The 10,366-nt window shown below is 41.1% G+C and overlaps 1 pseudogene; it reads left to right on the top strand.

Moving 5' to 3' along the window:
* The first annotated feature begins 4,647 nt into the window (after positions 1 to 4,647).
* On the top strand, positions 4,648 to 10,086 carry LOC125111086 (pyridoxal phosphate homeostasis protein-like; annotated as a pseudogene).
* Positions 10,087 to 10,366: the final 280 nt, after the last annotated feature.

Here is a 10,366-nt window from a genome sequence, read left to right on the forward strand (position 1 = left end):
GGTAGTGTGTTTATTTCCAAATAATCTTGATAATAAGAAATTTGCCTTTATCAATATAATATTGGAGCTTCTTAAATGTAAAGGAGAAATAATTTTATACTTGATGATATAAGAAAAGAATGGAAAGAATAAATCATGCAAAAAGTATGTGGAATATACCAACTGGATAAAAGATCAGTGTTCTCCAGGACTGACAAACAAATGCTTATATCTACTCTGTTACACTGATAAGCAAATAGAGGTAGTAAGTAATAGAGCAATTAATGTATGGTACATTTATAAACAAAGTGGCAACAGTGTTTGGGCAACATAGACTAACACATATGAATGTGACATAATGCTCCTGCAGTAATATACCCGTAGGCGTCTGAATAAATGTAAAAATCAATGACAATAGGTATCATCAAGCAAATGCAGATTAATGGCTTAAACTGATTCATTGTTGACATGACAAATTAAAAGCACAATGAATGGAGGAAATTCCAGAATATTTAGCTGGCCAGTATGGGTCAACATACCTTTCATTCACTGCATCTGTAGCTTGCTCTTCTTCTAGAGAGCAGGGAAATAAATAATACATAGTTTAGTAGTGCAGTTTGATAATTTATTTTAAAATAATGAGATTGCAGCAATTCTAGTTAGGCTCTTTCAGCCAAGATGAATTTATGGGCAACTAACATACAAAAAATATATTAGAATAGCTGTTCTATTTTTTCTCTCTCTTTTTTTTTTCTTTGGCCTTCCCTGCAGCATGCAGAAATTCCCAGGCCAGGGACGGAACCTGAGCCACAGCAGTGACCGGAGCTACTGTACTGACAATGCCAGATCCTTAACCTGCTGCACCACATGGGAACTCACTGCTGTGCTCTTCTTAACCTGCCGAGCCACACTGGGAACCCTTTCCACCATGTCTATCACAAGAGATTGGATATAGTTCCCTGTTGCTATACAATAGGACCTCATTACTTATCCATTCTAAATGTAAAGTTTGTATCTACTGACCCCAAACTCCCAGTCCATCCCACTCCTCCTCTTTGTTTCTGTTTTGTAGATAGGATCGCCTGTGCCATATTTTAGATTCCATAGATAAATGATATCATATGGTATTTGTATTTTTCTTTCTGGCTTACTTCACTTAGTATGAGAATCTCTAATTCCATTCATGTTGCTGAAAATGGCATTAGATTGTCTTTTTTATGGCTGAGTAGTATTCCATGGTAAATTTGTACCACATCTTCTTTATCCATTCCTCTGAAGATGGACATTTATGTTGTTTCCATGTCTTGGCTATTGTGAATATTGCTGTAATGAACACAGGGGTGCATGTATCTTTTTGAATTATAGTTTTGTCTGGATGTATGCCCAGGAGTGGGATTGCTGGGGCATATGGTCATTCTATATTTAGTTTTCTGAGAAAACTCCACCTACGAATTTACATGCCCACTGATAATGTAGGATGGTTCCCTTTTTTCCACATCTTCTCCACCACTGTGCTATTTTTAAAGAAACAGGAAGTAGGGGGAGGATACATTTAGTTGTCTTATCAAATGAACACACAAAGCCGAACAGTTACTTCATGGTTTTCTGGAATTTAAGCAAAATAAACTGTTGAGAATATTTTTGGCATGTCTTACAGTAAAGATAATGACTTCAACTGTGTAAATTATTTATACTGTATTTGCACTGTGCTGCCAATGTCACAAATCACTTATGTTTTTATTCCACCTTAATGAAAGGAGTGTAATATATGTATATATCAAATGAATCTATTTCAGTATTATCCACATGGCTTATTTCATTCATAAAATATGGAAAAAATGTAAATAATAATTTTCCACAACTATTAAGCTCGTTGATTATTCCTAATAAAAGGTAAAGTTGTTACAGATTGCAAGTCCATGTGCCTGATGCACAGTGAGGCCAAACAATACCAAAATGTTGGAGTTTGGAGCAAGGATAGGCGTTGTTACAGCACCATTCAAGAAGACATGTGATTCATGCCTTAAAACCCCCAACTCTTCAAAGGCTTTCAGCAAGGCCCTTTTATATAAAAGGTGAGGGAGGGGCCCTAGCTGTTGCAAACTTCTTGGCGTAGGATGCTTTTTTCTTTCAGGTGTCCATGTAGGTCAAGTCATAGTCAGGTCAAAAGGTTCCTATAAAACTCCTTCACAACAAATGTTATTCTCTGTTCTGAGGCAAGCAGTATCATTAACCCTTCATCTTACTTGTCCAAGGTCCAAGCATCAACTTTCACCCTCCAAGTGCTAGGCCCTGGCTAAGAGGTGCGAGCTGGTTGCCCTGCCCAGGAGTGATCATCCAGCACCTAGTCTGGGTCCTCCCACCAATTCCCAGGCCCAGCCGAAGAGATATCTCAACGAGGGGTGCTCTCTAGGCCAGGTCCCCAGACCCTACCCAGATGTCATCACCGAGGGAGCAAGGTGCCAGGACCCTGCCAGCTCTTAGGCTCCTTAGGCCAAGCAAACCACAGCTGGGTCTCATGGACTGGGATGCAGGGAGACTGCCACTGCCATTAGGGCACAGAGGTGCAGCCTGGGCCCAGCCAGTGGGTGGCTGTGGCCAGTGCTCTTGAGCTCAGCAGGACACCGACCTCAACCTGTTCCTGGGCCCCCTACCTCACCTACTGACCTGAGGCTAGAGGGTGGGGAGGCTCCCTGCTTCTCACTGCACTCTGCCACAAGGACACTGCCTGACCCACTGTTGGCCAAGTGTGACCTCTAAAAGTACCACACTAATGCAGTCACTATAATGTGCTAATGATCTTGCACTAACCGCCACCCATACACCCACAGCTATGCACCCACCCTGCCCCTATTACAAAGTTATTAAAATTAATTTGGAAACCATTTAGTATTGGCTTTTGTACCAAAAATGTATGGACAGGAAACAGAAGAGATATTTCTCAAATCTTATGGAATATAAAAATAACTTGAACTTTCTAAACTGCAAATTACTAACTACCAGCACTAAGAAATTCTGATGCAGGGAGTTCCCATCATGGCTCAGCGGTTAACGAACCTGACTAGCATCCATGAGGGCACGGGTTCAATCCCTAGCCTTGCTCAGTGGGTTAAAGATCTGGCGTTTCTGTGAGCTGTGGTGTAGTTTGCAGATGTGGCTGGGATCCCGCATTGCTGTGAATGTGGTGTAGGCGGGAGGCTACAGCTCCGATTCGACCCCTAGTCTGAAACCTCTGTATGTGGTGGGTAGGGCCCTAAAAAAAGACAAAAAAAAGAGAGAGAGAGAGAGAGAGAGAGAGAGAGAGAGAGAGAGAGAGAGAGAGAAAGAAAAGAAAAGTTCTGATTCAGGAGATCCAGGTTATGGTTCTATAATCTTCACCATTAAAAAGTACTCCAGGTAATTTTGATGTGAGTTTCCCAGTGCAGAAGCTAGTTTGTTATATGTAGTTAATTTGATCAGTTTTTCCCACCAATAAAGACTTTCTAGGCCCCAGAATTGATTCTCTGGCCTGATTCTCTGTTTAAAATATGTATGTATAAGCTTATACATAATCTTTTAAAAAGAGTAGTTTTAGGTTCAGCAAAGTTGAGAGGAAAGTGCAGAAAACTCCCATATCCCCGCTGCCCCACGCAGGCAGAGCCTCCCACATCAACATCCTGCACCAGAGCAGTGTGTTTGTTATAAACAAACTAACTTTTATACAACCAAAATTTACAGTTACTTTAGGTTCTGTTCTTGGTGTCATAATTCTATGTGTCTGACAAAGGTATAGTGACATGTATCATTTACTATAATATACAAAATAGTTTCACTGTCCTAAAAATCTCCTGTGTTCTTCCTCTTTGTCCTTCTCTCCCCCCAAATTCCTGGCAACTGCTGACACTGTCACTGTTTCCATAATTTTGCTTTTTCCAGAATGTCATATAGTTGGAAGCACAGAGTGCGTGTAGCCTTTTCAGACCAGATTCTTTCACTTAACAAGCTTTTTTTTTTTTTTTTTTTTTTGCTTTTTAGGGCCACACCCGAGGCATGTGGAAGTTCCCAGACTAGGGGTCAAATTGGAGCTGTAGCCACCAGCTTATACCACAGCTCACAGTGATGTCGAATCCTTAACCCACTCATTGAGGCTCAGGATTGAACCCACATCCTCATGTTACTAGTCAGGTTTGTTACCACTGAGCCACAATGGATACTCCTAATAACAAGCATTTAAAGTTTTGTGTGTGTGTGTGTGTGTGTGTGTGTGTGTGTGTCTTGATAGCTCATTTCCTTTTAGCACTGAATAACATTGTGTTATCTAGATGTGCCACAGTTTGTTTACCTAGTCACCTATTGGAGGACTTCTTGGATATTTCCAAATGTTGGCGATTATGAATAAGGTTGCTCTAGTCCTCTGTGTGCAGGTTTCTGTGCAGAAATCAGTTTTCAACTCTGTTGAGCAAATACCAAAGAATGTGATTACTGGATTGTACTGTAAGACTATGTTTAGTTTTATAAGAAACTGCCTAACTGTCTTTGAAGATGGCTGTTTTCCCATCAGCAGTGAATGGGAATTCCTATTGCTCTACATCCTTGCCAGCATTTGGTGTCTTCAGTGTTCTGGATTTTCTCCATTCTAATACGTCAGCAGTGGCATCTCATTGTCTTAATTTGCAGTTTCCTGACGACATGATGTTGATCATCTTTTCACCTGCTCATTTTCTATCTGTGTGTCTTCCTAGGTAATGTATCTTCTAAGGTCTTTGGCCCATTTTTTAATTGATATGTCTCATTTCTTATTGCTGAGTTTTAAGAGTTTTTTGTTTAGCTTGGATAACAATTTCTTAACAAATATGGCTTTTGCAAATATTTTCTCCCAGTCTGTGGATTGCCTTCTCATTCTGTTAAAGGTCATATCATTTATAGCATTTATATGTTAATATGTTTGCTGTCTTATGGATGAGAATTATGCCTCATTCTTTTTTAGTTTCTTAGCTGAGTGTCTGGTACACGGTAGAATGTTTAAGGAATGAATGATTGTGTCTTTGAAGTGTCAGCTATTCCTTTGCTATTCAAAAGATAGCCTTCAAGTCAGCAAGATAGGCACCTCCTGGGAGTCATTAGAAATGAAGAATCTCAAGCTTAACCTACTAAATAAGAATCTGCGTTTTTGCAAAATCACTCAGGTGGTTTATGAAGCTTGTGATCACTTAGCTTTTATGAACCCACATCTCCCTACCAGCAGCCAAGAATAGCAAGAAGTCAAGTCACATTCATAAGATAGACTCTTATTTGAAAAATTCTCTTTCAGATCTAAACAGAAAGGACATCTCCACCCAGCTCAGAAATTAAAAATAGCAAGTGAGAAAGAAAACTCTACCCTAATACATTTGTGATGAACTTGAGAGCACAGGAACTAAAAAATTCTGTGCCTAAAAATCGTTATAGGTTCAAAAGCAAGTTTGGGAAACTGTTCTTTCTTTCTTTATGTATGTATTTTTATTTATTTATTTATTTATTTATTTATTTATTTATTTATTTATTGTCTTTTTGCCATTTCTTGGGCTGCTCCTGTGGCATATGGAGGTTCCCAGGCTCAGGGTTGAATCAGAGCTGTAGCCACTAGCCTATGCCAGAGCCACAGCAATGCAGGATCCGAGCCGCATCTGCAACCTACACCACAGCTCACGGCAATGCCGGATCCTTAATCCACAGAGCAAAGCCAGGGATCAAACCCGCAACCTCATGGTTCCTAGTTGGATTCATTAACCATGATGGGAACTCCAGGGGAACTATTCTTTAAAGCCAGGGCCTAGGAGTTCCTGTCATGGCTCAGTGGTTAATGAACCTGACTAGTATCCGTGAGGATGCGGGTTCAATCCCTGGCCTTGCTCAGTGGGTCAAGGATCCAGCATTGCACTGAGCTGTGGTGTAGGTCACAGACTCAGCTTGGATCCTGCGTTGCTGTGGCTGTGATGTAGGCTGGTGGCTACAGCTCCAATTTGACCCTTAGCCTGGGAACCTCCATATGCCACTGGTGCGGTCCTAAAAGGGGGGGAAAAAAAAGTAATACAGATCCACCTTTTAGTATTTAATATATAAGTAACGTGCCTTAGGCACATATGTATTAAGAAATATGTAGCAAGAATAAAAAAACTCCACAAAAAAACAAACAACCTTAAAAATTCTAAGGACCTCTGCCTTGAGCACCAATAGAGAAACCTGTACTAGACTAGCTCTTACATAGTAAAAAATTATAACTGAGCAGATATTGGTCAATAGAATAAAAAGCTATGAATCCCAAAAGACAGAAAAAGCAATAATTGAGCCTTATGATTTTCTGACCTTAAGGTAGTTTTCAGTCTGTAACACAGGGTGGTGTAACCCAATCTGAGCATGGTGGTTTCACTGATTTAAGGCAGCAGAGATTGATATTTGGGACATCTGTAGAGGCTGGGAATTGTGAGGCAAGGTTTGGAAGAGGAAAGAGTTGTGTAGAAAACAAGCTCCAGAAATCCAAAAAAGTTTTCCTCAGCTCTGTGGCTGAATATTAAGTATGAGGCTCCATAAGGTCATGCCAAGGACAAATCCTGGAGAGTTCTGAGTGGAAATCATGCATTTTTGAAACAAAATAATTCTGACCCACCAAATAGAAATAGCTTGCTGAATAGCCCCAGAATTCAGTTGAGATCCTGCCAAAAATTTAAACCTAGAGTAAGGGCTATCCTAGTTCCACACCAATGACACTTTAAAGCCAGCCCCAAAGTGTCGAACTGATCAGCCAGTAAACTAACTCCCTGCTAAGAACAAACTTAAACATTCTTTCAAGGAAGCCAAAACAAATTTGAAACTCAACAATGTAATATTGACAACATTATACATATGATAAATAATTACTAACATGTAAAGAAGCAAGAAAATGGGAACAACAACCAAAAGGGGAAAAAAAGTCACAGTAGAAAGAGATACAGAGCTCTCTTTAGCTGGATTTAGCTGCTAAGGTCTTTAAAACTCTCTCTCTCTCTCTCTGTGTATATGTGTGTGTGAGAGAGAGATAGAGGTTATATTATAATATACTTGAGGATTTAAGGGAAAAAAATGAGCACTTACAGTGAGTAAATGGAGAATTTAGTCTCCATTTATAGTCTCAGTGAGACTGAGACAGAAAAGATATATTTGAATAATCATCAGTTTTTTCTAAATTTGATGAAATATATTAACACTTGTGTCTAATAATCTCTCAAACCCCAAGCAAGACAAACAAATAAACAAAAAACTACACTTAGGCACATCATGGCCAAATTGCTGAAAACCAAATATAAAGGTAAAAATCATGTGAGCTGGAAGCAGTCAGGAAAAAAAAGCCATGTTAGGTGATCCTGCTGTAGCAAAACAAGATCTGTGGCATCTCTGCAGTGCGAGGACACAGGTTTGGCACAGCCAGATGGGTTAAAGGATCTGGTGTTGCCAAAGCTGTGGCATAGGTTGCAGCTGTGACTTGGATCTGATCCCTGGTTGAGGAACCCCATGTGCTGTGCAGAGGCAAAAAAAAAAAAAAGTCATGTTATAATCAAGGAGTCAATAAAATGACCACTGACTATTGACCAAAAATGATGGAATGTAGTTTTTGAAGTACTGGAAGAAAAAAAAACTCAACTCACAGTTCTATATTTAGGAGTTCCCATTGTGGCACAGCAGAAACGAATCCAGCTAGGAACCATGAGGTTGTGGGTTCGATCCCTGACCTCGATCAGTGGGTTAAGGATCGGTGTTTCAGTGAGCTGTGCTGTAGGTCGCAGACAAAGCTTGGATTTGGCATTTCTGTGGCTCTGGCGTGGGCCGGCAGCAACAGCTCCGATTAGACCGCTATCCTGGGAACCTGCGTATGCCTCAGGTGTGGCCCTAAAAAGACAAAAGACAAAAAAAAAAAAAAAGATTCAGATAAGCAAGAGCTAAAAGAACTTGTCACCAAAGGAAAGGCATCACTGAAATGTTAGAAAACATTCAGACTAAAGGAAAATGATACCAGATGGAAACTTGATTTCTCACAATGGAATGAAAAGTGTCAAAAATAGAAAATATGTGGATAAATATAAAACACATTTAAAATCCTAGTTTTAATTTCTTTAAAAGATAATTGACTGTTTACAGAAAAAAAATAATAATGTATTAAGGACTTTATAGAATATGTAGGAGTTCCCGTCGTGGCTCAGTGGTTAACAAATCCAACTAGGAACCATGAGGTTTCGAGTTTGATCCCTGGCCGTGCTCAGTGGGTTAAGGATCTGGCATTGCTGTGAGCTGTGGTGTAGGTTGCAGACGCGGCTCAGATCCTGCATTGCTGTGGTTCTGGCGTAGGCCGGTGGCTTCAGCTCCAATTCGACCCCTTGCCTGGGAACCTCCATATGCTGCAGGAGCGGCCCTAGATAAGGCAAAAAGACAAAAAAAAAAAAAAAAAGGAATATGCAGAAGTAAAATACATGGCAATAATATCCCAGAGAATGGGAGAATAGTAAACAAAAGTGTGGTAGACTGTGTAAGTTAAGGATGCAAATTGAAATCCCTGGAGCAAATACTAAATTTTTATTTAAAAGGATTATAGCTAAAGAGCCAATAAAAAGATAAAAATGGAATGTTAAAATAAACACACAGTAGAAATCAGGAAAGAGGGAAAATAGGATGGAAAACCCATAAGCCAAATTAAAAATATTAAAGTTATCTTAAGCTCGATCATATAAGTAATTTCATTAAAAACAAATGAACTATAAATTTCAATTCCTAGAAATCGTCAGGTTGAAGAACAAAAGCAAGACTCAAGACTCTTATGTTGTTTAAACATAAGTACACAGATAGATTAAAAGTAAAAGGGTAGAGAATGATAAATCACACAAACATCAACCATAAGAAAGCTGAAGAGAATCGTGTGGACTGTGGAGGGCTGGCAGCATGTCTACGGAGCTGGCCGGGAATCAGATGTGACCTGCGGTCAGTGAATGAGCCAGTGCAGCAGGCGGTGGAGCAGCGGTTGCGGAACTCCTGGCCATCCAGCCCGGGCTCGTAGCGGTCAGCGGGACCAAGCCTGCAGACATGGTGATGGAGGTCCACAGTCATGGCCAGCGCACTTACAGGGAGAACTACTTTCAGGAACTGCTCAAAAAAGCCTCAAACCCTAAAATTCTGTCTTCGTGTCCTGAGATCAAATGGCACTTCATTGGCCACCTACAGAAACAAAATGTCAACAAATTGATAGTTGTCCTCAATCTTTTCATGCTGGAAACGGTTGGTCCTAAGAAGCTGGCTGATAAAGTGAACAGCTGGTGGCAGAAAAGAGGTTCTCCTGAAAGGTTAGAAGTCACGGTCCAGGTAACACCAGTGGAGCAGAAAGCAAAGGTGGCCTGCTCCCTTCAGAGACAATGGCCATGGTGGAACACGTAAAAGTCAAGTGCCCCAACCTGGAGTTCGTGGGGCTGATGCCCATCAGAGGCTTTGGAGGTAATCTTAGTCAAGGACCAAATCTGGACTTCCAGGTGTTATTGTCCCCCTCAGGGGGAGCTGTGTCAGAAGCCGAAGGATCACCGTTGTGGCACAGTTTCATCCCTAGCCCCAGGAACTCCACATGCCATGGGCATGGCCGAAACAAAACAAAACTTGGTTACTGATGCCTATCATCACCAAAGTCTGAGGGAATCCCCTTTGTCATCCATTTCAATAGAAACTTGCCAACTCCATACACACTCCAACGAGTAGTCATCTCTGCTTCTCTGGGGTCACCATGGCTTCTGCCCCCAGTTTCCACCCCACTCAGTAAACACTGGTCTCTACTCTGGAATAAGCATTCCAGGGCACTTCAGGAACTGGCTCAAGTTAATCTTCCAAACACACATTGTGGCTGATGAGAGTTGTGTCATTGGCCACCCCTGTGGTGTTGACCCTGAAAATTACTGGTCAACCTACAAAATCAGGGCCTTGGGCCTTTCTGACATCCTCCTCGAGATGTGGGGCTTCTTGCTTCTCCCCCTGGGCTCTGCACTGATGGAAACTGAAAGATGGGATTCCTCTGCCACCATAGTCCTCATTGTGGCGACTGCTCATCAAAGACCAGTGATTCTCATAGTTCCCCAAAAATGAGAGTTCTTCCAAGCCAGTTGAGGCTCACAGTTTCAACAAGGCCTGGCTCTGAGCTTCCTGTTCCCAGGGAGTAAGTACTTTTTAGGCACATTTACAGCTTCCCTCCCCACCGTATTTTTAAGCCAGGACTTTGCAACCCTCAATTGTTAGTAGAGTAGCAAGGTCTTCAAAAACCAGAAAGCACAATTCTCAGAGAGTAACAACTGATGACTGTAGTCTGGGCCATCTTTTGTTTTCTAGGTGGGTTTTTCTTATTCATCCAAGCCCCAGTCTTTAATTT

The sequence above is a fragment of the Phacochoerus africanus genome, chromosome 1 (assembly GCF_016906955.1).
Source record: "Phacochoerus africanus isolate WHEZ1 chromosome 1, ROS_Pafr_v1, whole genome shotgun sequence".
NCBI classification, from domain to species: domain Eukaryota; kingdom Metazoa; phylum Chordata; class Mammalia; order Artiodactyla; family Suidae; genus Phacochoerus; species Phacochoerus africanus.